The sequence below is a fragment of the Pleurodeles waltl genome, chromosome 11 (assembly GCF_031143425.1).
Source record: "Pleurodeles waltl isolate 20211129_DDA chromosome 11, aPleWal1.hap1.20221129, whole genome shotgun sequence".
Lineage (NCBI taxonomy): Eukaryota > Metazoa > Chordata > Amphibia > Caudata > Salamandridae > Pleurodeles > Pleurodeles waltl.
The window spans coordinates 35,672,486-35,696,199 of NC_090450.1; the positions used below are offsets into that span (position 1 = coordinate 35,672,486).

General features: G+C 45.7%; 1 long non-coding RNA gene across 1 annotated transcript in view; it reads left to right on the plus strand.

Moving 5' to 3' along the window:
- The window catches only part of LOC138265332 (uncharacterized), a 31,499-nt gene extending 26,108 nt beyond the window's left edge, over positions 1–5,391 (plus strand). Inside the window, exon 2 of the long non-coding RNA XR_011199343.1 lies at positions 1,628–5,391. This is a non-coding gene — a long non-coding RNA (uncharacterized lncRNA). The remainder of the gene's footprint in view (positions 1–1,627) is intronic.
- The last annotated feature ends 18,323 nt before the right edge of the window (positions 5,392–23,714 follow it).

Genomic DNA, 23,714 nt, shown 5'->3' on the forward strand with positions numbered 1-23,714 from the left:
TGGAGAATCCATCTGTAATCAGACTGTTACGTTGAAACTACAACTTTGCAGTGGCTGATTCAACTTTTCTAGTTTTGGTCTAACTTTAATCATAAAATGCGTTTTGATTTTACTAAATTGGTCTTTGAGATGTAATGGGTGGTTTCTTGGTGCAGGTGTTGTGCTGGGTTAGCTAACCCCTAACACACATGCTCTGAAGTCCCCCGTCCTTCTCTGTCCTGCGCCTCTAAAAGGTAAGCAGGGCTGCCTTAGATACCCAGATTTGCAAAAATCTGCCGCATCAGTGCTGATGCGCCACTTTTCTTGCGCCCCCCCTCCACCTAACAACACCATTTACAATACGGCGCACGTTAGGCCAATAGCGTCAAAATTATTGATGCTATTGTGGCACTTTGCTCCACTAGAACCCAAAATGTTGACGCTGGTGAACCAAAGTGCAAGGAGGCCCATTGATTTCAATGGGTCCTTTTAATGCCTGCTCTGAGCAGATGTTAAAAATTACGCCAAAAATAGCGCAATGAAATCTTGTAGATTTCACTGCGTCATTTTTGCTGTTCTCGTAACGCCAGAATGTCCCCCTTCCATACATGATGCAAGGGCAGCCATAATGTGGCACAGGGGTTAGCAAGGAGGCGCAATGCATGCATTGCAGCACTTTATAAATATGGTGCAGAGATTTTTGCCTTGTTGAGCCACTCAGCATTGAAAAAAATTATACTTATGTGGCGCAAGGAGGTGCTAGGGCCCTGTAAATCTGGCCCAAGGTGCTCACCTGACTAGCAGGTAGTTTTGCACGGTTGTGGGAGAATTTGCCCCATTGGACATGCCAGCGCACTATGAATTGGCATGGTGTGCCAGATACCTTAAAGGGCATCCTGCCACTTGGGTCTACATAACTGCGAAGGTTCACGGTAGGTAAAAGTTTAGAAGCGCCATATTTTAATGTTCTTCATGCAAAGGAAAGGCCATGTCAACAAGTTCAGTGATAGAAGTTTGGGAATCGGGAGCAGGGCATGGCCCGGCAGCTTGCACAGTAGGTCCAGTCAGCGCGTCAGTCACCTGTGTTGATGCTCTGGAATGTGAAGGAAATCTGTGCACCCCCACTGGCATGGTCACCCCAGAGATATCAAGGTCATTCTGACCTTGGAGTGTAGTTCATATGAGTGGGTGCTCGCTCCAACAATATCATCCAATCATAGTTGTGTATGTTCAGGACTGTAGGCCTGTCACGTTGTCCATGAATATTATAAAATATTTACTAATCAGGGCACAGGTTTTCATTTTTTAAAAAGGGTTTCTGTTGACTACGATCAGCTATCTGATAGAAACCCAAGGCACCTATGCACTTTGAACTGTGGTGTTTTGTTTAATAACTACAAAATCAGTTCACAAAAATTGCACCAAACCAGATAAAAGCCCCGAATGAAGCCCAGCGCTACATGCCTTCCAAATCTGGTCACTCTCGTTTAGCCAATTGAAGTTTTACAAGGAGAAAATTCCCTAAAGGGTTATCCAAGCACTAAGTAGTTTGGGAATCCCTGTAAATGTCCCTCCCACGACCGACCTGAGCCAGATTTTCCAGAATCAAAGACTGACACTTGTCCTATCATGTTTTTTTTTCTTGTAGGTCCAGAGTGAGGTCAGTACCCCACAACATGTCACTGCAGGCCTGCACCCCATGGGACAGCGAGGAAGACCCAGAGCCCCGAAGATGCCTAGTTCGTCCCAAGTCCGCCAAGGGTCGAAATCGCCCTCCCTCCATCCAGCTCCAGGGGAGCCTGCAACCCAGTACCCTTGGATGTGAGGCCTTGACCAATCAGAGCACAGAAGAGGGAATGGAGCAGGGAGCTAGTACTCAGAGCAAGGAGGGTACCACACAGCACAGAACCCAGTCCCAGAACATCTGGACGCCAAAGACCATTGATCGAGACATGAGATTGGGAAGTGGACGCACGCGGGGCCCGCGTGCCAGCACAAAAGCACAGGTGACTGGATCTTGCTCCACTTTGCAAGCTAAGGATATGAACTTTGCCCTGCCTGCAAAGGTGCACACCAAGGATATGAATTTCCCTGTGCCTACTAAGGTACCATGCACCCTTAACAAGTACTCAATCTTGCCTTCCATTGGGTGCGTCGGGGAACGTCCATCCAGATTACAGGCTGGCCTGTGCTTAGAAGACAGTGGAGCTTGACGTGGACACAAAGACGCTTTCTGCTCTCACACCTCTCGACTTGGTGCTTCTATATCACTTCATCACCTAAGTCTCATGGCGCTATAACCCAGGTGTACTATTAGTCATCTAATTCGTACGCATGCTATTGACCTCAGAAAGGTAATAGGTTGAGTCAAGAAGCTAGGGTGTGAACTGGTGACACTGGGGTTGTGCACACATCTCTGCAGCAGATGCATTATTCTACTAAGCTACCACCAGGGTTTGGGGGATTGTGTGTGAGCATGGAAGATCAGTATTCCTAGTACAGGGATAAGGAAATGCCAGAGTCGTACATCATTGTCTCTGAGTGTCTACTGCACTTGTGATTAATTTCTCCCACTCTGGATCAGTCCCACTTCACAAGCTGACTGGTGGGTGATACCCGAGAGTACTCATGACACACCGGGCTGATATCTCTTGCCTTGGTGACTGCAAAAGTGCCTGATGATATATTAGTAGGTGGGATAAATTGGGGCAGTCATGCTGTTTTCTTTCAATACTATTTATTGCTACAACAGATTGAAACAGAGGCAACATTGCATCCAGGGCTTACAAACCAAAGATATTGTGCAGTTCTCTTTTTTTTTAAATCAAATGATCAATGACATTTATTTACACATTTTCAACAGTTTCACTGATCCCAAAAGTTAGGACTAAATTGTGATAATTCAAAACCAGAATAATTGTGATGACCCTGGAGCGGATGCTGTATTGGTTTGTAGATCTCCTTCACATGGTCAAGTGACTACACAAGGGGTTGTTGTGCCAACTGAATCTTGCCATAAGGCTACATCACCCAAGCCGACCATTACTGAACCTCGCATCATGGCTCCTGGGTACATTCAACACTGTTGATCGAAGCGTCTCAAGGACAGTGTCAGCATTGTAAAGGAGGTAAAATACCCATCAAGCAGGCTTTCCTGTGCTTTGAAATTGCAGAGGTTTTGCATCTGCTACATACAGATAGAAATTCAATTACAAGCCTTAAAGAGGTAGTCACACTATATATGTTCTATGTGGCCAAAATGGTACAATCCCATTAGTTAAGATACACCTTTCTGCAATTATATCTTCTAGAATATAAAATCCTTCCAAGATATGTTTTTTCACAATCCTGTTGATAAAAGACTTCGTAGAAGCATAAAAGTATTCTGCTAATTAGAGAACTATTCCCACTGTGGAAATCCTATGCAGTTTTGTGAAGCTCGGTGGTCCTGCATTTGAACCCAAGCATAAGGCTTCCTTCCAAGCGATAGGTCATAAATAAAACCTGAGATCAAGAGAGATGTTCTAGGCACCCCCTAAAGTGATCCCAATCAAATCTCAGGGACCTGAGTCTAGGAGATCCAGTCTAACCATGACCTAGTCACAATATCTCCTTCAATGCCCTAGAGTAGCCCTTGAGAGGATGGATACAACTCTGACATGTTCCACATAAGTTATAGAGATTGGGTGTGACTGGCATGATCCTTGAATCACCTAAGATCTTCTGTAGCAAATGTAGGCAAATTATATAGTGGCCAAGGCTAGATCTGACGTGCCTGTGTCCACGCTAGGTGCTCTTGTTTATTTTTTACAGCGGTAGGACCCCGGATAGTACTCCCTTTTCCCTGTTCTCCCCCACCACTCATCTTCCCTTGCCTCCTGGAAGACAAGGGCAAGTCCATCTGGCCCGCTGTTTGTTCCTTACTCTTTTTTTTTAATTTTCCCTTTGCGACTTCCTGAAAATGTTCCTCCAATGCTTGTTTTTTTCCCCTTTTTTCTTTTCACTCTTTTCTTGACTCCACCCTAAAAAAGTTCTATAAATAAAAACAAATGTGGGATTGTGGTGAAACACCATTGGCTCCTGTGTGCTCTTTGACTCTCCCTCAGCTATGATACATGCAAATGATAAGATTGTGGAAATCAGTGCCATTGGTACTTACAGGTGGCCCAGTTCAGAATAGTCTGCCAAGTACATAAAAACAACACTGTAGGACAAAGCTGTGGCATTAGTGTCCAATCCATGAAAGCGTGCCTGGCCATGACCCCCCACATTTTCCGACTGCCAGAAGCAGATGCAATATCAGGGCCATGCATTAATCACAATTCCAACCAGAAGACATTTAAACACGTATACTCTCTGTTTATCTCTACTTTCTTCAATATATTTGCCTTTCTTTTGTCATCCAAGCAAACATTATCCACTCTGTGGTCTTAGTGGCCTTCCCATTCATAGAGTCACAACAACACAAGTTAGTGCGCATGCCAGTCCACATATTTCAATACAACTTCCGTGGCATTCTTTCAGGCTTAGAACCATTTGTCAGAGGTGCAAGTTGTGGGTCAAATAATGTATGTGGAGTAGTGCATGTCAGTGCCAAACAAAGGTATCTGTACAGATGAACAGCAGTGAACATATTGTTATAAAACAACACCAACTCATCAGGAGTGCAGCCGAGTGGGGCATCACTAGACTGCTGACAAAGGACCTCCAGCAGGTGGGCTCCAGGGTGATCATTCAATCAGCACAGGGTTCAGGAAGGACAGTGGGAGGTGAATCACACTTCATCTGAGGAGGCAACAACCCTTGCAGTACCCGAGTTTGGCACAGATCAGAGAACAATAACATAATGGTTCCAAAGACACCCGCCATGGGCTCTCTGTGACCCTTGACCTGTTAAGACCTGGCTTTTGGAACCTTTGTCCGGTATGGGTATGGAAGAGTGCACCCTAAAAGTCACATCCCTTCTCCTGTGTATACAACTCGTCTTTCCAAATTCACAACATCTATTTTGTTTTCATGCTTGTTTCTCTTAATGTGTGTTATATCAAGCGCTGTGAAGCTCTTCTTTGGAGGGTTGTGTAGCGCTTTGTAAAACTAGAACAAGAAATAAGAACGGCTCAAAGGTCTTTTCACAGTTTCTACACCAGGTCAGTAGTGACAGATGCCATGCCACCACCAAGTAGAGGGCATGCGCAGGTGACCGCACAGAGATAAACACATGAAACTTTGAACATATTGAGTGTTTGTGGCAAAACTTTCTGGCAGTGATAGAAGATGTCTATTGAAGGACTGCTGAAATACAGCTTTTGGCAGGAAATCCTCACAAAATTGTAACCTTTTCTGATCTGCTTGTGAATTTAACTCTCACTGTTGACTGTTTTGGTGTGTACAATAAAATATATTTTTTTTTCATGTATGTTGTGGTATGTCATAGGAGCATACATTGTAATTCCGTGTTGCTGAACAGAAGGGGCCTGATTCACAAAAGTAAACTTGCACTTTACTGTAAGTTTATGATTTTTTGCAATTCACAAAATATTTTTAGGGAGTAGAACCTTTAGGACTGTCTACTTTTATATGTACGGAGTCAGACATTTCACACTATTTAAGATACTGCTTGTTAAATTTCTTTGTGACCTGGAAAAAAGTTATAAGCTTACACTAAAATGTAAATTTACATTTTTGAATCCGGCCCAATGTGCAGGACCCGGAATGCCTGGATTCTGCACCACCACCAAACCAGTCGTCAGTTTTTAAGTATGTTTTTTGACAGTGCAGCTCCCTGCAAGACCTATTGTTACACATTCTGTAATATGTGCATCAAATGAGCTTTGGGTACACCCAAAAAAGTATTTCTCCCTCACCTCAACCATTGGTTGTTTGTTACATCATTCTATATCCTGTGCAGTGTTAACATTGAAATGCATGAAGAATTATTTTATATCTCTAAAATATTCTGAACCATTACACATTGTGGGGCAGATTTACAAGACCCCTGTGCTGCCATGGGCCATCCTAGCGTCATCTTTTTAATCTAAGCATCGTTAAGTAGGCCCTCCTCCTGCACCATATTCACAAAGTGGCTCAATGAATGCATTCTGAAACTTTGTAACCCTCGTGCCACATTATGCCTGTGTCAGGCATAATGTATGAAAGGGGGCGTTCCAAAGCAGGGAGGCCCAACAAAATGGCGTAGTAAAATTTATAAAATTTCACTGCGCCATTTTTTCGGTCATTTTTAATGCCTGCTCAGAGCAGACGTTAAAATGATGCAGCCATATTAATGTATGGGCCTCCCTGTGTTTTGCTGCACTAGCATAATTTTTTTTGACGCTAGTGCAGCAAAGCGCTACTATACCCCCCAAATAATTGACGTTATTGTGCTAACGACCGCCATGGTGCGCTGTATTATAAATAAGGTGGAACTATGGTGTTGTTAGGTGGCGGTAAGGGGAAGGAAGATAAGTGGCGCATTGGGAACGATATGCCACTCTCTTTTAAATCTGCCCCTAAATTGATTATCTCACAGATGCACTGTATGTCACGTACTGCGCTGGACTTCTCACCTCTGGATTTCGGATTGGCGAATACACCAAGGGGGTGATTCTGACCCCGGCGGTCTTAGACCGCCGGGGCCAGGGTCGGCGGGAGCACCGCTGACAGGCCGGCGGTGCCCCGCAGGGCATTCTGACCGCGGCGCTTTGGCCGCGGTCAGTGCAGGAAAACCGGCGGTCTCCCGCCGGTTTTCCGCTGCCCGTCAGAATCCTCCAAGGCGGCGCAGCATGCTGCGCCGCCTTGGGGATTCTGACACCCCCTACCGCCATCCTGTTCCTGGCGGTTCGCCCGCCAGGAACAGGATGGCGGTAGGGGGTGTCGCGGGGCCCCTGGGGGCCCCTGCAGTGCCCATGCCCATGGCATGGGCACTGCAGGGGCCCCCGTAAGAGGGCCCCGCAAAGTATTTCAGTGTCTGCAAAGCAGACACTGAAATACGCGACGGGTGCAACTGCACCCTTCGCACCTTCCCACTACGCCGGCTCCATTCGGAGCCGGCGTCCTCGTGGGAAGGTCGATTTGCCCTGGGCTGGCGGGCGGCCTTTTGGCGGCTGCCCGCCAGCCCAGGGCAAATCCCAAAATACCCTCAGCGGTCTTTTGACCGCGGAGCGGTATTTTGGAGGGGGAACATTGGCGGGCGGCCTCCGCCGCCCGCCAATGTTAGAATCACCCCCCAAGTCTTCTACAGGTCCTGGATGTTCCCAGATAAGGGCGACCCCTTCTAGTAGCCACGATGCCGCTTGACAGGCTACGCCAAAGCAGACCGTACCCTCCAGACGGAGTCCCAGAGGGAAAAAACCCCAACAGTGGGGAAAAAACCTCTAACAGGAACTCCTGAAGGAAAACAAGAAAAAACAGGACTTGACCACAGGAAACAAAAAATAGGCAGTATCCAGGGTAAAGGCAGGAAAAAAGGAACAGGTAAAAATATCCCAAGGCAAAAGCTGGAACAAAGAACAGGCAAAAATCTCCCAAGGCAAAAGCAGGAACAAAGAACAGGCAAAAATCTCCCAAGGCAAAAAAGCAGGAACAAAGAACAGGAGCGAACAGCACAACCAGAAGGAAGTGTTTGCAACGCAAGGAGAACAAGACTGACTGACTTATATACTGAGAAAAGGGAAGTGACATCACAGGAAAGGGAAGTAACACCATATGGATTGGGAAAAGCCCATAGACCATTATAGGAAAAAGGAAGTAGTATAAAAGAAAAACAGAGCATGCTGGGACAGAAACACGAAGATGACAAGATGGACACAACATGGATGGAGACAGGCAAAAGGACCAACAAAAAACCTACCACCAACAACAAAAGAAGAAAAAAGGCTACAAGTAAGTGTAACGCGTTCGGAAGCGAAATATATGCTTCCCAGAAAGCATAGTCAAAAAACGCGGGGAACGGCACTCCGAATATCGGTAGCCCGTTCCACCCGCGAGGACAGAAAGAGACGCCGCGTCAGAGCGCGGCGTTACACTGTACACATGGACGACGATTCACCAAAATGCCAGTGGGAGAGACAGCGACAATGCACGCTCGTTGACCTTAATGACATCGCAAGAAGGGATACTATATGACCTTTGACCCTGAGTCCCATGAAGTGATGCCACATGATCTTGGCCACACGTATTAATCCTTATGGACCATGTACTGACTACGAACAATGTTATTTATTTATTTGATTCACTCATTTTCATTATTAACAGGTTTTTGATTTATGTAACCGGCACACTTGCAACAGTTTTGTTCAAACACATAAATAGGTTTGGCCTAGAGACAACTTTAGCTATTTTGCCACTGTCAAGTAATCAAGTAATGAAAAAAAGTATATATATATATATATATATATATATATATATATATATATATATATATATATATAGTTATTCTTCATGAAAACAAACATTTGCAAAGCCAGTAGGTCTTGCCCTTGGGACCTTTTGGCTTTGACAATGGGTGTTGGCGACACTCTACAGCTTTGACAAAATGCTGTGCAACATGGCCAAGAGTAAATGAAAAAAAATCAAAACTAAAAAAGGTACAATGACGCGGCCACAGCAGCAGTTTCATTTTGTAAGTGTGAACATGTTGAGGACATTTGCATGCATCATTATACATTATTTACTGATCTAAGATGGATCAGTAATGGAAAAAATGTTTTAAAAAGAAGTAGCGTAAAAAAAAACTTTTTTTTTTAAGGCAGAGGGGCCTGCAGCAATTTGCTGCCTCGTTTTCTCCAACAAAGAAATTGAAAAAAACATAGTAAGTATGTGGGGCAAAGGAGGAGCAGGTTAACAGAGGCAACAGGGAGTAGATGGGATGAGTAGGGAAAACAGAACACAAGTGAGAGCAACATATGGTGAGGAGAAACACGCGCGAGTGAGAAAACAACAGAGCATGGATGAGGCAGGGAGCTTGGCAGGGAGAAATACACAAAGGAGAGAGCTTGAAAACACATGCACTCTCATGGAGTGCTTAAGCAAAAAGAAAAAAAATGTTCCCCAAATGTGAGCAGTGGAAGGATAGAAGCCAGCGACTCCAGGAGATGGTACAGTGGCTATGCTTCAGGGGCGGGACAAACACAAGAGGCCTAAGTTGGGACAAGTAAATGCATCCAACCAAATGAGTGTGACCTTAAAGAAGTCAACCAATGGTAAGCAACTGGAAAGTTGTAATCCCTTGAAAGTTTTTGGTAGTCCCACAGTAGGTTATTGGCAACCAGACAGCTTGCCTTGGGTAAGGCACTCGCCCGGTACACCTACGCCCTCACAACGTGTGCCCTGGTAATTACGGGAACATGAGTTACCAGTCCTATCAAAACTACGAGATCCACTGAAAGCAGGAGAAACCTGCAGTTGAAAATCAGGGAGACACTTAGAAATTACCGGTAGAATTGGGTATAGAATCCATTTTACGCAATTTCTCTTTTCATCTGCGCTTCAGTTAAAATTACACACATAGATTAAGGTGCTATATATTGGGGGGGTGAATTTCACAAATTTTGCTTTTGTATAATTACCCTAAATTTCGGGTAAAATTGTGAAATTATGCGAAATGCAACCCTGTCATTTAGTGTAATATTTTAGCGCAAAATACGTTCTTGTGTTCATATTTGATGTGTGGGCACATTTAGCGCTAAAAAAGTAGCTTGAAAAACACAATAGCAGAGAACAACAGCTGCTCCCGTGTATGTCGCTTGTTTGTTCCTGTGCTATAATTTAGCAGCTAATGGCGGCGAAATTGCGTGACGTGTTGTAATGGCTTCCTTTGTGTAACAGGAGTAAAATTAAATTTAATTTCTTAATTATATACTGAAGAGGTATTGTTGGCAACAAGCAAAATAATATATATTGGTTTTTTTCAACTCCCCCACGTTACTCTATTCTTAAATCATACGTTTGACTAGTGTGCAGTGTTTCTCATGGCATATATTTAGTATAATAAACTTAAAACCAACAATGAATTTCCTTTCTTTTGCCATTCGAAAGAAAAAATACCCCTTCACTCTTTCCGACTTCCACTATGTTTAAAGCTTGCTCGCAATATTAAAAATCCTTTCAAATTAATAAAATGGGAGAAAACATTAAGGGCCTCATTATGAGTCTAGCAGTCTTAAGACCGCCAGTCTCGCGGTGGTGGTCGGACTGCCAAAGAACCACCAGACCTGGTCCCTACAGGAACATAGTAATAGGGCGGGGGGTCCACCACCATGGCGTCCTCCCCGCGAGTGTGAGAGTCCCGCGTTGGGACCGCCAAACTCGTAATGACCCCATAAGTTATTTTGTGCTGCTGGAACCATTTCCAGAGTGGCAGTGCTGGCCCATAAAATCAAAATAGAGCGGAGAAGAAAACTTCCAATATACTGCTGAGTAAAGGGAATTTGATTTTATTTTCTTTGACACTACAGGAAATCTTTTGATGGGACCTGAAATTTACCTCCTGTGTACCTCAATACATGCTTGTACGCTGTAGAAAGCAAAATAGCAAATATTTCTGTCCAGTAGGATTCCCTATGTACACCTGATCTTAGCCTCCTGCTTCCTCTAGACTCAAGCATGAGCGTCAATAAGGCCCTTGAAGAGAAGCCCATCCTTTAAAGAAAGATAAATGCAAACACAGATCTGCATGAGGATAAAATCAGCAGTAGTTTGTAGGCGCATTTACATTTATCATCAACGCATGCGCCCCCTGCATGATGGTTATGCTTTAAAATGCCTTTTGGCCAGGGTGGCACTAGCCGTGGGCAGTGCGGGCAGCTGCTCAGGTGGAAGACGTGGGCCTGCTTGCTTCCTTGTAAAATGCCGTAGTATCAGTCACCCCCTCTGCTCCTCCATTGCCCCACCTGATCACATCACAAATGTACCTTTTAAGCGAGGTGTCTGGAACTCACCGGTCCAAGGCCGTGGTGGCATTCCTGGGGGTGCAGAGGTGGGGGAAGGGAAACAGTGGGTGGGAAAGTGGGAGCAGGAAAGCCAACAATTGTGCTGGCTCACATCATCAGGGGCGGGGCAGCACCTCTTAAAAACTCCCCCTGAAGCCTTGTCTGCCCTCTCTGTTTTGCGTAGCTAGGCAACAGAAGCCCCCTTTCTTCCAAGGACCAGGGGCATTATCCGGTGATGAGAGGTGGGTGGCGGGAGAAGGGGGGAGCAGCCAGATCCACCATCCGAATGGCTTGGCAGGGCAGTGTTTAGCAACACCCCAGGGCCTTGAAGCGCTAAAGCAGGCTGCAAGGCCCAGGTATGCCCCACCCCCCACGCCTTTGGGCCTTGCGCCCATTATCCAATGCTGCAAGGCCCAAATTAGGGGCGCACTCAGATATTCTTAGCAGCCAAGTGGTAAATGCACCCAAAGCCCATTGATTTTTAGGCCTACCTCGATAATTCTTCCATGTCCTGGTTCCCGTTTTCCAAAAATGAGGGCACTCTAGCATTGCTGCATATGATATGGGTGTCACAGGAGTTTCGAGGTGCTAGTGGTACCTGTTGTGCTGGGCTTCCCGGCCTCCCTGCACGTCACGCATGCAGCGAAGAACCACTTGGACGCATGCAAGGGTTCCTCGGGCGTCAGACCCATGTCTTGAGAGACATGCTACTTTCCAGACGGCGGCGGGGGTGTCATTTAATCACCCCTTGGCTGATGCCCGGATGAACAATATTACACTAACACAACAGGATGCTTGCACTAGAATACGTGTGCTCTAACCCAGTGTTTTTCAACCTTTTTTGGGCAAAGGCACACTTATTTCATGAAAAAAATCACGAGGCACACCACCATTAGAAAATGTTAAAAAATTTAACTCTGTGCCTATATTGACTATATATAAAGTAATTCTCTTGAATAGGAATCAAATAAACACAAAGAAAGTATTTTATAATTACTTTATTATGAAATAGTAAGTAAACAGAAATATGAAAAATTATAAAATACTTTATTCAGTGCGCAACCTGGGCCTGTTTGGCTGAACACAAAGCTGATATTCTGGCTGGAATCGAAGAAAGACACACACGTAGCTCTTCGTCAACAGCTCTCAGTCTCTCTCTGTATTTAGTTTTTATAGCAATCATGCTTGAAAAGCTCATCTCACACAGATATGTAGTGGAAAATGGGAGCAATGTCAAAATAGCTTTGTTTGCCAGAAGGGGGAACTCCTTGGCAGTATCCAACCAAAAACTGTCCAAAGGTAGATCAGCAAATCTTAGCTTGAAACCACGATTTTGTCTCAGTTCAGTTAGTTCCTCCTGCTCCTGTAAAGTCATGTCCTTTCCACCAACTGATGCTGAGCTATAAGGGTCCCTAACCCAGTCAAGGCATTCAGTGGAGACTGAAGAGAAATAAAATGACAACTTCTCCTCAAGAGTTTTTAAATGTTTAACTATTATCTCACACAGTGCAGCAGTGTGAACACCTTGCCATTGCTTGGTGAGTGCGAACATTTCAAGATTGCCACTTTCCACGTGTTGATGCCAGAGTTGCACCTTTGAACGGAATCCATTTATTTTATCTGTACTTGTAAGCAGGTTTTCATTTCGGCCTTGCATTCGTGTGTTCAGTTCATTCAGATGATGAAATATATCTGCCAGGTATGCCAGCCTTGCACACCACTCATCACTTGCAAGCAGCTTTGCGTAATCTGACCTCTCATTTGTCAGAAACACTTTAAGTTCCTCCCGCAGCTCATACACACGAACCAAGACCTTGCCACGCGACAACCACCGGACATCCGTATGAAACAGCAAGGTTTTATGCTTCGCTCCCATCTCCTCACACAAAGCTGCAAATATGCGAGTTTTCACGGGTCGTGACTTTACAAAGTTTACCATGCGCACAACATCATCCAACACATGAACTAGGTCTGCTGGTAAAGTCTTGGCTACAAGGGCCTCACGGTGTAAAAAACAATGCGTAACAATAACATCTGGATTTCTTTCCTTCACTCTGCTTACAAAGCCTTTGGTGCGCCCGACCATGGCTGCAGCTCCATCGGTGCAGACACTTGTGCAGTTTTCCCACTTAAGTCCTCCTTGTTCAAGGTATTCTGATGTGACCCGAAAAATTTCTTCTCCTGTTGTTTTTTCTGGCAATGCCTTGCAAAAAAAGAAGTTTTCTCTAATTGCATCACCATCAACAAAACGCACATTGGCCAAGAGTTGAGCATGTCCACTGATATCAGTAGACTCGTCAAGTTGCAATGCAAATTTCTCACTGATACGGATCTTTTCCAAAACCACACTTTCGATGTCTGCAGACATGTCATTAATACGTCTGGAAATTGTGTTGTCTGAGAGAGGGACTTTGGCTATTTCCTTAGCTGCTTCAGGTCCGAGCATCTCCTCTACAATAGCTTTGCAGGCAGGAAGTATTAATGTCTCTGCCACAGTGTGTGACTTTTTTGACTTGGCTATAAGTTCAGCAACTTGATAGCTAGCTTTAAGAGCTCTTTCATTTACCTTTGTGGTTTTTCTCATGAAAGTTGCCTCTTTCTCCGTGTTTTCACGCAGGCGAACAAAATAGTCCGCATTCTTGTTTTGAAGCGAAGGGTGTTTAGTTTGGAGATGGCGTTTAAGTTTGCTTGGGACCATAGCACTGTTAGCTAGCCTTTCACCACACACCACGCACAGTGGAGTTGGTTTGTTTACATCTCCGGTGAAAGTAAATCCAAATGAAATATAGCTTTCGCTATATAGCCTTGTGCCAGAGAATTTGCTTGAGCTAACCATCTTTGCTTTCTTTTGATCCCCACTCATACTTGGGCTCTCATCTGGCTCCAAATTTTGTTCAGAGTCCAGTTCTTTCCTTTTCAAAAACTTGTCCATCACTGCAGTATCTCACTGTCACTCAGTACTTACTGCGCTTGTCTCCTCCAGATAGCCGCTGTCCGTCACACTCAGCACTCTTCTACGCATGTCTCCATCCAGATCCATCAGTCAGCGCTCTTCTGCTCTTCTGCTCATGTTTCCTCCAAATCCAGATCCATTGGCGCTCTTCTGCTCATCGGCGATCTACTGCGATGTCTCCTCCTGTCCTCCTCCTGTTAGTGTAACAGTGACACCGGAGCTATTTATAGTTAGGTTGGAGGCTCTGGTGAGCTCTGGTGGCTCCAGTATTACCGGCAAGAAAAACAGAAATAATACCAAGGTAAGTGACGGGGTATCTCTGGGGTTTCTATTACCGTAGAAGAGGGGAAGGGGTTGTGGGGTGACAGGTACATAGTGGAGTTACCCGGTGCAAGCAATAACGGGTAATGGTGAGGAGTCTCTAATAGCCGTCAAATGACTCTCAGGGAGGGAGATGTAAGGTAACTCACACACGTCATGAAAGGCCTGTCAGTCTCCAATAATGGTTCCCACATCTAGGACATGAAGTGTGCTTTCTGTGGCTATCTAGATTGAAGTAGGGACCTGCTTTGATCAGAGCCGCTATTTAAACTGTGTGGAATCTATCATAGCAAAACTGTACTTATTATGTGTACCGAACCACAATATTTTGGTTCTCGATATTTAGGCCTCAAATGTTTTGCCACACAATATTTCAACATACAGTCATCTGCATGGAGCCCAGTCTCCATCTACTGTCAATGCACACGCCAGAAGGATTAAGATAGCATGGTGTTTTTAACACTAACGGCGCAGTTTCAAGGGTCAAGTATCAGGTTTTGGAGACTGAGTTCAATCTGAAACCTCGGAGACGCTGGTTTAGAAGCATCTGGTTACGTAGACATCAAATTGGTTCAGCACCTCTGCAGCAAGTTTATGCAGCATCGGGGTCCCTGGAAGCCACACACTGTGAGTAGACCACAGATATGTGTAACCTTCCATCACCTGTAATACCATTTCTTTCACAATGCACAATACAAAGGTGTGACAGGCTTGGGCACAGAGACACTAAAATGGTTGCTGAAAGGAGAACTTCCCCAGACAGGAGCATCCCGTAGAACACAGACCCAAGCAGAGCATCCCATACAGAAACAGACTAGTGGGAAAAGCCCCAAGGGTCCTTGCCTCAGACAAAACCAGCAAAATAATGGCCGCGACATACGACTTCGGCTGTTCCTCCTTGGTAAATGCTAGACAATGTCTGACTTCGGTTGGGTATACATATTTCCCTAAAACTTCACACATGCTTCGAAACCAGATTTACATGGGGGAAGTTATAGTAACATTCAGGGAGGTCAACAACTGGGCAGTGATTACATGGAACATTGAAGCTATTCTTCAACATAATGATTCCTTAATCATCTTTAAAACAATACTGCCTCAACCACAAACAGGACCAGCTGTACCATTAGTTGCAGGGCTTATGAAGCATACATACAGTACACACATTCCTGTGTTCACAGTTGAGAAGAGGCAAGAGATTAAATACAATGGGCCCACTTTAAGGCCTTTCTCTTAGGGCCCTGGGACAGTCAGAGATTAATGGATATTACCCTGTGTGGCTCATGTCACTTACCACTGGTGTCACAGGATCAAAGTACTGGTGCACTCCAAACTGGATAGCCAGAAAAATCAATCCCTTTAGTTCAGGCACTTGACTTTCAGAGTAGTGAGGGTGGACAGTCAGGCTTAATCCAGAAGGGTTGTGGGCTTAAAGACTCACATTCAGTGTGGCTCAAGAGATATCACTCAGTACCTCCACTGTTGAGCCAGCGCTTTGTTGTATCTAGGTTCCCGCGTCCCCAGGAGGGACCGTACCTTTGCAAGCCACGACCCTCCTGGGTCGTGGCTGGCTCCTCGGCTGTTCTGCTCCGGCTCTTCTCCGTGGTAGACCTCCTTCTCCTTGTCTCTCATTACCGCCGCTCTCTCGTCCTCCTCGTCCCGCTCCTCGACTCCAGTTCTTCCTGACTTGACCTCCTTCACTCCTTCGTCTCGTCCTGACCTCGTCGCGCTCTCCCTCTCCGCGTCTTTCGGCTCCGGCCCCTTTTCACCGTCGCTGCCCCGGAAGTCCTCAAGCGTTTCCCTGGAAACAGGGAAACGCGTCATCGACGCCCGGAGCATTCCCATGGAGACATGGGAACGCGCAACTGAATCGTCGGGCTTTCCTGGCGAGAAGCTGGTTGGCGCTGGCGTGGACGTGGTCGTAACGACCCGTTCACAATGTCCTACAGTCCGGCGCCCGCTGCCCTAGTGGGCGAAAATTTGACTTTTTTTTTTTTTTGAAATCTTTCGAATTTTTCCCACGGCACACCAGGCAACATCTCGCGGCACACTAGTGTGCCGCGGAACAGTGGTTGAAAAACACTGCTCTAACCCATGTTTATTTCTCTTTGCATTACTAACGCTCATTCCGAACCAACCTGTGATGTTTGCGTTCGCAAGGACTGAGACAACATTTTTACTAGGCCACGGTTTCAATGTGTGCTGTGTGGACGTTCGGCTCTTTTCTGTGACGCATTCACCCTCTTTAACTAAGGACACGTGATTTTTGTCACCCCCCCACCCCCGCAGGGCAGTTAAGTGAAAAGTGCTGGACCCTGCGCCATTATCCAGTGGTGCGAGGCCCAGGGCATGGAGCAGGTACTTAATTTGTTTTAAAAAAAAAATACAGTGCCAGGGCGCAAGGTATTACCAACTGGTCCACTTCACCTGGCACAGCCAACTTCTCTTTTTAACTGAAGGTTTACATTCAAGATCATTTATCATTTTGTAAAAGCTATGATAGTTTAATGCTCCTCTAATGAACGTTGCTTAAAAATACACACAAAGCACCACCATGTGGTGGTTTCTCATAAATACGTGCTGGTACTTGTAAATAGGTGACGGTGCTAAGCACCAGAAAACACTGGCGCAAATTAAGCATTGCATGTGGCTCTCTCCCCTTGGCCTTGAAGCGCTACTCTATGGCTGTGTAGTCAAGGGGATGAAACTCCCTCCCCTGGTCCTTGCAGAACATGGAATAATTTAATGGAACCAGGAACCGTGTGAGACTGGACAAATCATTTAAATCTCGCCATGCCTAAGAAACTAAATAAAATCTGACCTTTTGAAATGTCATTGGTAGTCGTGTAAAGCGCTCCTTGTACCTTGGGCTGACTTCGCTCTATATAAAACTGCAAAAAATAGGAACTACAACCCCATGTCACAATCACCTCATGTCCACGCACTGTGCATCATGCATGACTTCCATGTTTTCGGAGTCCCTACGTGCAGGGGCATCGTGAATAGCTGGGTGGAAGGAAGGGTGTATGGATGGGTGGAAGAAAGGGTGGATGGATAGGTGCAAGGGTGGATGGATGAATGAAAGGCAGGATGGAAGGATGGATGAGTGAAATTGTGAATGGATGGACAGATGAGTGAAAGGCTGGATGTAAGGATCAATGCATGGAAGAATAGATGGACCAGTGAAAGGGAGGGTGGATGGATGGATGGATGAGTGTAAGGACGGATGGATGAGTGAAAAGGTGGATGGATGGAGGATAAAAAATAGATAGATGGGTAAATGAGTGAGTGAAACGGATGAGTAAAAGGGAAAAAGGATGGATGGATGAGTTGATGGATTAATGAAAGGATGGATGGCTGAGAGAAATGGTGAATGTCCGGATGGATGAATGAGTGAAAGGATTGATGCTGGTTGGATAAGTGAAAGGGTGGATGGATGGTTGATTGAAATGGTGCATGGATGGATGGATAGGTTTGGAAATGAATGGATATGTCTTAATATGGCTGGACAGACGGATCCACGTTAGTGATATCCACATTGTTACTTCAGAAATACCAAAGGAGATTAATAGTCCTGTGACGCCACTTTCCGTGATGTCACATGCAAATTAGAGGAACCTCACATGTTCCCTTTTGCCTGGGAACCAAAAAATCTTGGACTGACCCTGCTTATGGTTCTGTTGACATTCTTTCAGGTTATGTGGTTCAGCACCATCCGTATCCCAGGTAGTTCCAGCGCCACTGCGTGGGGGTGTGAGTGGAGGGGAAACTGAATAATTGTACCTGTCTGGGGAAAAAAGAGGCACCTCTGCCTAGCAGCATTTGAAACCTACTCTGTTTTCCCAATGGAAAGGCAGTCTGTCATTTTTGGAGTGTTGGTGCCCTCTAGCGGTCGAGAGGAAATGACTGATGCAATTCAGAGCCCTGCAGAGTAAAAGGACATATACCAGGTGTCTCCAACCAGTGGGAAGGGAAGGCTGTGTTTATTTTACACTATTATCACCAGGCTGCAGATAGCAGAGCCTGATAAGGAGCAGTGCTGGTGTTAGATTTATGACCAGGGCAGAGTGAAGAATTCAAGAACTAAGGTATTTAACTCTTAAATAAAAGTTCTTGTCAACTCAGTACTGGAGGTGAGAACAAAATGATGTTTCTCAATGCTTTTAAATCAGAGAAAATTAAAATGAAAAAATACCTTATAATTGAGTTAACTTTTCATTTTAATTTTCTTAGTTTGTTTTCAAGTGTTGCATTTACAAACTGCATGATTCTTGTTCCCAGTTGCAAGTAGAACACTGCACTATATTTATAACTGAAAAAACAGTCAAGTACAGAAAAAAGATCCACATTATGAACATTTTTGCACTTTACATTTTTCTCATGAAAAAAAAAAATGGTTATATGTTTGTGTTATACATGTAACAGTGCCACATATGGTGAAAGGTTATCCTGTATCACAAGTACATATGACAAAGGCTCTCAGTTACCCATACACATATATCCCATTCATATGCACACATGTTCATACATCAGCAAAGTTAACGCTCTCACTAACACACATGGCAGCCATGTCTTAGTACCTCTTGTCAAAGTATTTTGTTCAAACCATTTTATCTGGCTCTATGGGCATTAGGCTTAAAGCCCACAAAGCTGGGCATGGGGTTGTCTGGCAATAATGCACGAGTTGTGCAGCCTTCGGTAGCTCACAATTATTTTCAGTGATCAGAAGTAGCTCTTGTTACAGGAAAGGTTGGAGACCCCTTACATAGATGATAATAAATCACAAATCACAAAGCCAGAGCAGGGAAGAGATATTCCGAACAAAAGAAACAATTTATTTATTTATTTAGTTGCGATTTTCTAGGGTGCGCCTTGACACAAACTCACTAAAACGATTTACAAGAGAGGAAGTCGTGTGTTGCATAACAACACAGTAAAACAACCACCTGGCTGCACTGTGAGACACTGCATTGAAACATTTATATAGGGCTTATTACACCCACGTGGGGTACTGATGCACTTACCTACACAAGGGCATGCCAGGCCGTGTCGGGTGCATGGGTGGAAGGGGGTTGTCCTTGTTTTGATCCTATGTGTGGCTCAGTAAAAGGTCATAGTGTTGGCGAATGGAATTTGTAGCTTCTCCTCTGGCAGCAAACAATAAGGACCTTACAAAGGGCCTGTTTGTAACAGAGAAAAGACAGCCCATACATTATTATGCAGGCACAAGTCGTGGGTACACGGCGTCCAATCACTATTTTCACAGGGTGGACACGGTTCACCATGCAAAAAGTGGGCCCCAGTGAAATATGCTGAATTTGTCCTGGTGTACTAATTAACAGACACATTCAGCAGCACCTGCACATTGTCTACTTTTCTTTTGAGCAGCAACGTGCAGAGGCAAGGCAGTCTTTCCAATTCAAGACTCCAGCTGGGCCCATAACAAAGGCCGAATTTACGGGGGCCATCTGGCCTCCTTGGGTTACACTATCCTGACTGGGACGTATCTGAGCCTCGCCCCTAGATGCAAATGCAAGGGAAGGGAAACAAGGGCGCACAGCTTGTTGCTGTCACTTCACAAATACTTGAGAGCCATGCTTTTTAGGTTCTTCAATCCCCATATATGAGATATGCGTACACTGTAAGAATGTGAGATGTGTTGGTCTGTTCCAGTCTTTACACAATTAACAACTTAAATACCACTATTTTTTATTTATTTTGTACAGCGCTGCTCATCCCAATACAGGATGTCAAAGAGTTTTACATCACTCGTACATGCAATACATTAAATCCTATAAAAGTGGAAATCAATGCACAAAATGTGTTTAATAAGACAATGAGGGTTACAAGGTGTAAGATTCACGTGCTTCATAGCTCATTGTGCTATATTAGAAGGATTACAATTTATCAACTGCAAGTAACTAAAGGATCTCTCTGTTAGAAGCAGTAACCCACTTACCTAGCTACATTAAATAAAAATCTGCCATCTGCACGATGTGCTTTGCAGGAGACACATTAACTCTCAATGCTACTTTAATCCAAAACAGTGGTGAGAGAAAACACAGGTCTCTCCAGCAAATGCGTTACCCTCCAAAGATATCTTGCTAATATTATTGTTAACTGGGATTTACTGGGCATCCAAAGATCTTTGTAGCAGGTGCCTTAACCCCATGAGTTATTTTAAAATGTAGACTTTGCAATCAGTTTTGCACAATAGACTTAGGCGGTCATTCTGACAGCGGCGGTCGCCGCCCGCCAAGCGGTTCCTGGCGAAAGACCGCGGCGGCCATTCCGGCTTTCCCGCTAGGCCGGCGGGCGACCGCCAGAAGACCGCCGGCCGGCCCAGCGGGACAGCCCCTTCAACAATGAAGCCGGCTCGGAATGGAGCCGGTGGAGTTGAAGGGGTGCGACGGGTGCAGTGGCACCCGTCGCGATTTTCACTGTCTGCACAGCAGACAGTGAAAATCTTTGTGGGGCCCTGTTAGGGGGCCCCTGCACTGCCCATGCCAGTGGCATGGGCAGTGCAGGGGCCCCCAGGGGCCCCACGGCACCCGTTCCCGCCATCCTGGTTCTGGCGGGGGACACCGCCAGAAACAGGCTGGCGGGAAGGGGGGCGGAATCCCCATGGCGGTGCTGCAAGCAGTGCCGCCATGGCGGGTTCCCTGGGCCAGCGGGAAACAGCCGGCTCCCCTTTTCCGACCGCGGCTTTACCGCCGCGGTCAGAATCGCCCAGGAAGCACCGCCAGCCTGTTGGCGGTGCTTCCGCCGCACTCCGCCATGGCGGTCATGGACCGCCAAGGTCAGAATGACCCCCTTAGTGCTTGTTTCTGCCTGTTGCCAACTTCTTTGTGGCAGACTTTTAAAAAAATAGACATATAAATTGAGGCCCACATTTTTCGTTGGGGTTGTACCACTTTTTGAGCACAACCCAGACGCAAAATCTCCTTTGTTAAATATAATAATTCGCTCAAACGTACCCTTGGTAGACCTGCAAAACATGTGTGTAGTATTAAGATGTGATGTCACTTCTTGTGATGTCAGTTCCTGTAAGGTCTTGGGTTGTGATGTCACTTGCTGAGACGCCGTGCTGTCACGCTATGATGTCATGCACCATGATGCCACTTGTATACTGTCTAACTTGGTTAGCCCCCCACTTCTCTTTTTTAGGACTTGTGCCCTGCTAATATGTATAGGTGGGCAGCCACTGAAAGGTCGAGCCGAGATCAAGCCTGGCAGATGCCTGCCTCTGGCTCAGCTCGAGGTCCTTTGGGGCAAAAACAAGTAATGCTTTCATTGGAGGCTACGTGATCTGGGGCCATATCATAGAATGCAGCGCATTCTCCTTGTGTGCGCCGGGCACCTTTCAAAAGGTGAACCTGGCGCAAACACGGAGAATGTGCCATATTATATTGAATGTGCTGCCCCCAGGGTAAGATCGAACTTGCAGCACCCTGGGGTCAGAGCACTCAAGTGAAACAGGGCAGCTGTTTTAAAGCTTCTCTGTGTTTCACTGTGCAGGCGGAAGCCCACTTGCACTTTTAGGAGGGATTAGAGATCCCCTTGCAGGTGGGTGCAGCAAGTGACTACACCTGCCAGCAAGGGGATGTCTGGGGGAACCATAGGACCACCTTGGCCCCCTCCAGAGGGCTGCCATCAGGGGGCGCACTGTCAGTACACTGCCTTTTGGGTGGTGCACTGTCAGTGCGCCTCCTGACAGCTTCTTTGCCTCCGCGCCCACATCTATGATACTGTGCGGGCGCAGAGGCAAAGGGATTCCCTCATTTTCACGGGGCCACACCCCCATGCAACTGAGGGAACTCCCTTTGGTGATAGCGCCGCTGGTGCTATATGTGTGGCAGCGCTATATGCATTACAGAAAGAGCCACACAAGTGTCTGCAGACCTTTCTGCAATACCGTAGTGCCCCAGAGGCGCACATGACCGTTGCGCCCCCGGGGCACTTCTATAATATGGCCCCAGGTGGTTACCTGACAGCCATGTAGAACCAGATTCGACTCTCGGCCTCAGTTCAGCATCCTGTGAATACCTGCAAATCTCCCCGCGCCAATGTAGTCTCTGTTTTTTGGGAAGTGCACTCATATACCCGGGCAAGGTTTGAACTATGTAAAACTGCCAAAAACAAAATGTAGATTTTGCCTGTCACCCACACTCTAAACCAGGCTTCTCCAACAAGTGTCTTGTGAGCCACTGGTAGCTTCTTGTAACTAGCTCTCCTGTGTAAACCTAGACTACTAATTCACAGCGGTGACCGCTGCAAATCTCCTGGTGGGGGGGACGTCGGAAATACTTTCATATTTTTTTAAATATGTACCATTCCTGCCACCGCCTCGCTGGCTCTGCTCTTCTGATGGTGTCCCACCAGTCCCTGGCATACCAACACAGGCTTCCCATGCAATCCTGGTGCTCCTCTCATGCTAAACCTAGCATGAGAGCAGCACCAGGATTGGTCTGAGTGGCTTGGTCTGCCACCCAGACGCTGCATGGAAGTCTGTGCAGTTTTGCCTACCTGGGTATACAACAGAGCTGGGTTGGAGAAACCTCAGATGGCAGGCCAAACTAGCATGCAGACTTAGGTGCACTCCCCTTCCCCCTCCCCCCTCCCATGTCACAGCCCGCCCCTCCCTGCACATGCTGGCTGAGCCAGTAGCTGAAAAATAAAACAGTAATGAAATATTGTTTTATTTTTCAGCTGCTGGGTCTTAGACAGTGGGCGACGCTCCTTCGCCATTGCCGAGGAGCCGCTGCTGCTCATTTAGACATTTCTGCTTGGTTGAATGTGTGTGGCAAAGTTGAAACGTGTATTCGAGAGGAAAATGTGTGTATTTTCAGAAGTCATAAGGTCATGTTTGGGAAAAATGGTTGAACTTTCAAAATGTATTTAAAGCTGTTATATGACTGATAAATCAGTCCGCCTTTGGGAGTCTTCTTACTCACATTATTAACTTGATGTTGGGTGTTTTGACTATGACTATTATGCATTACCCATGAAGAGGCATTCCACATTGCATGTTTTGATTTGTCCAATGCTTGATACATTTAGCCATGCCACCATAAAGCTGCACTTTCTCTTATCTTCTATGCAGAAATTGTGTATAAACCCCCAATGGTTTTACGGACTTCCCTGTTCTCCCAGGTATGCTGCCAGTTTCTTTATTGATTTTGCTGTTTATTTAGGGCTCAAAATATTTCTGAATGATTGCTACTCTATATAACTACATTTGGGTCTTTATCACATTTATTCTGTACCACTCATTTCCCTGGACATTTTATTTTAAAACCCTTTAACTTTTCTCAGATCTAGAACTCAGTTATTGAGTGGTCACAGTTACTATTTAGAACTCTGCTAGGCAAATGTTGGGTCTGATGTTGTGGTGGGTGGGTTTTAGCACAAGATCAGCTTTGGAGCGGAGCCACCAGAGCTCCATTATGCATGTTTTGAATTTGGGGTGTTCTGAATTTTGGGATTTGGGGCTCTAAGCCCACGTAGTGAAACTAATGAGTGTTTAGCCTGGT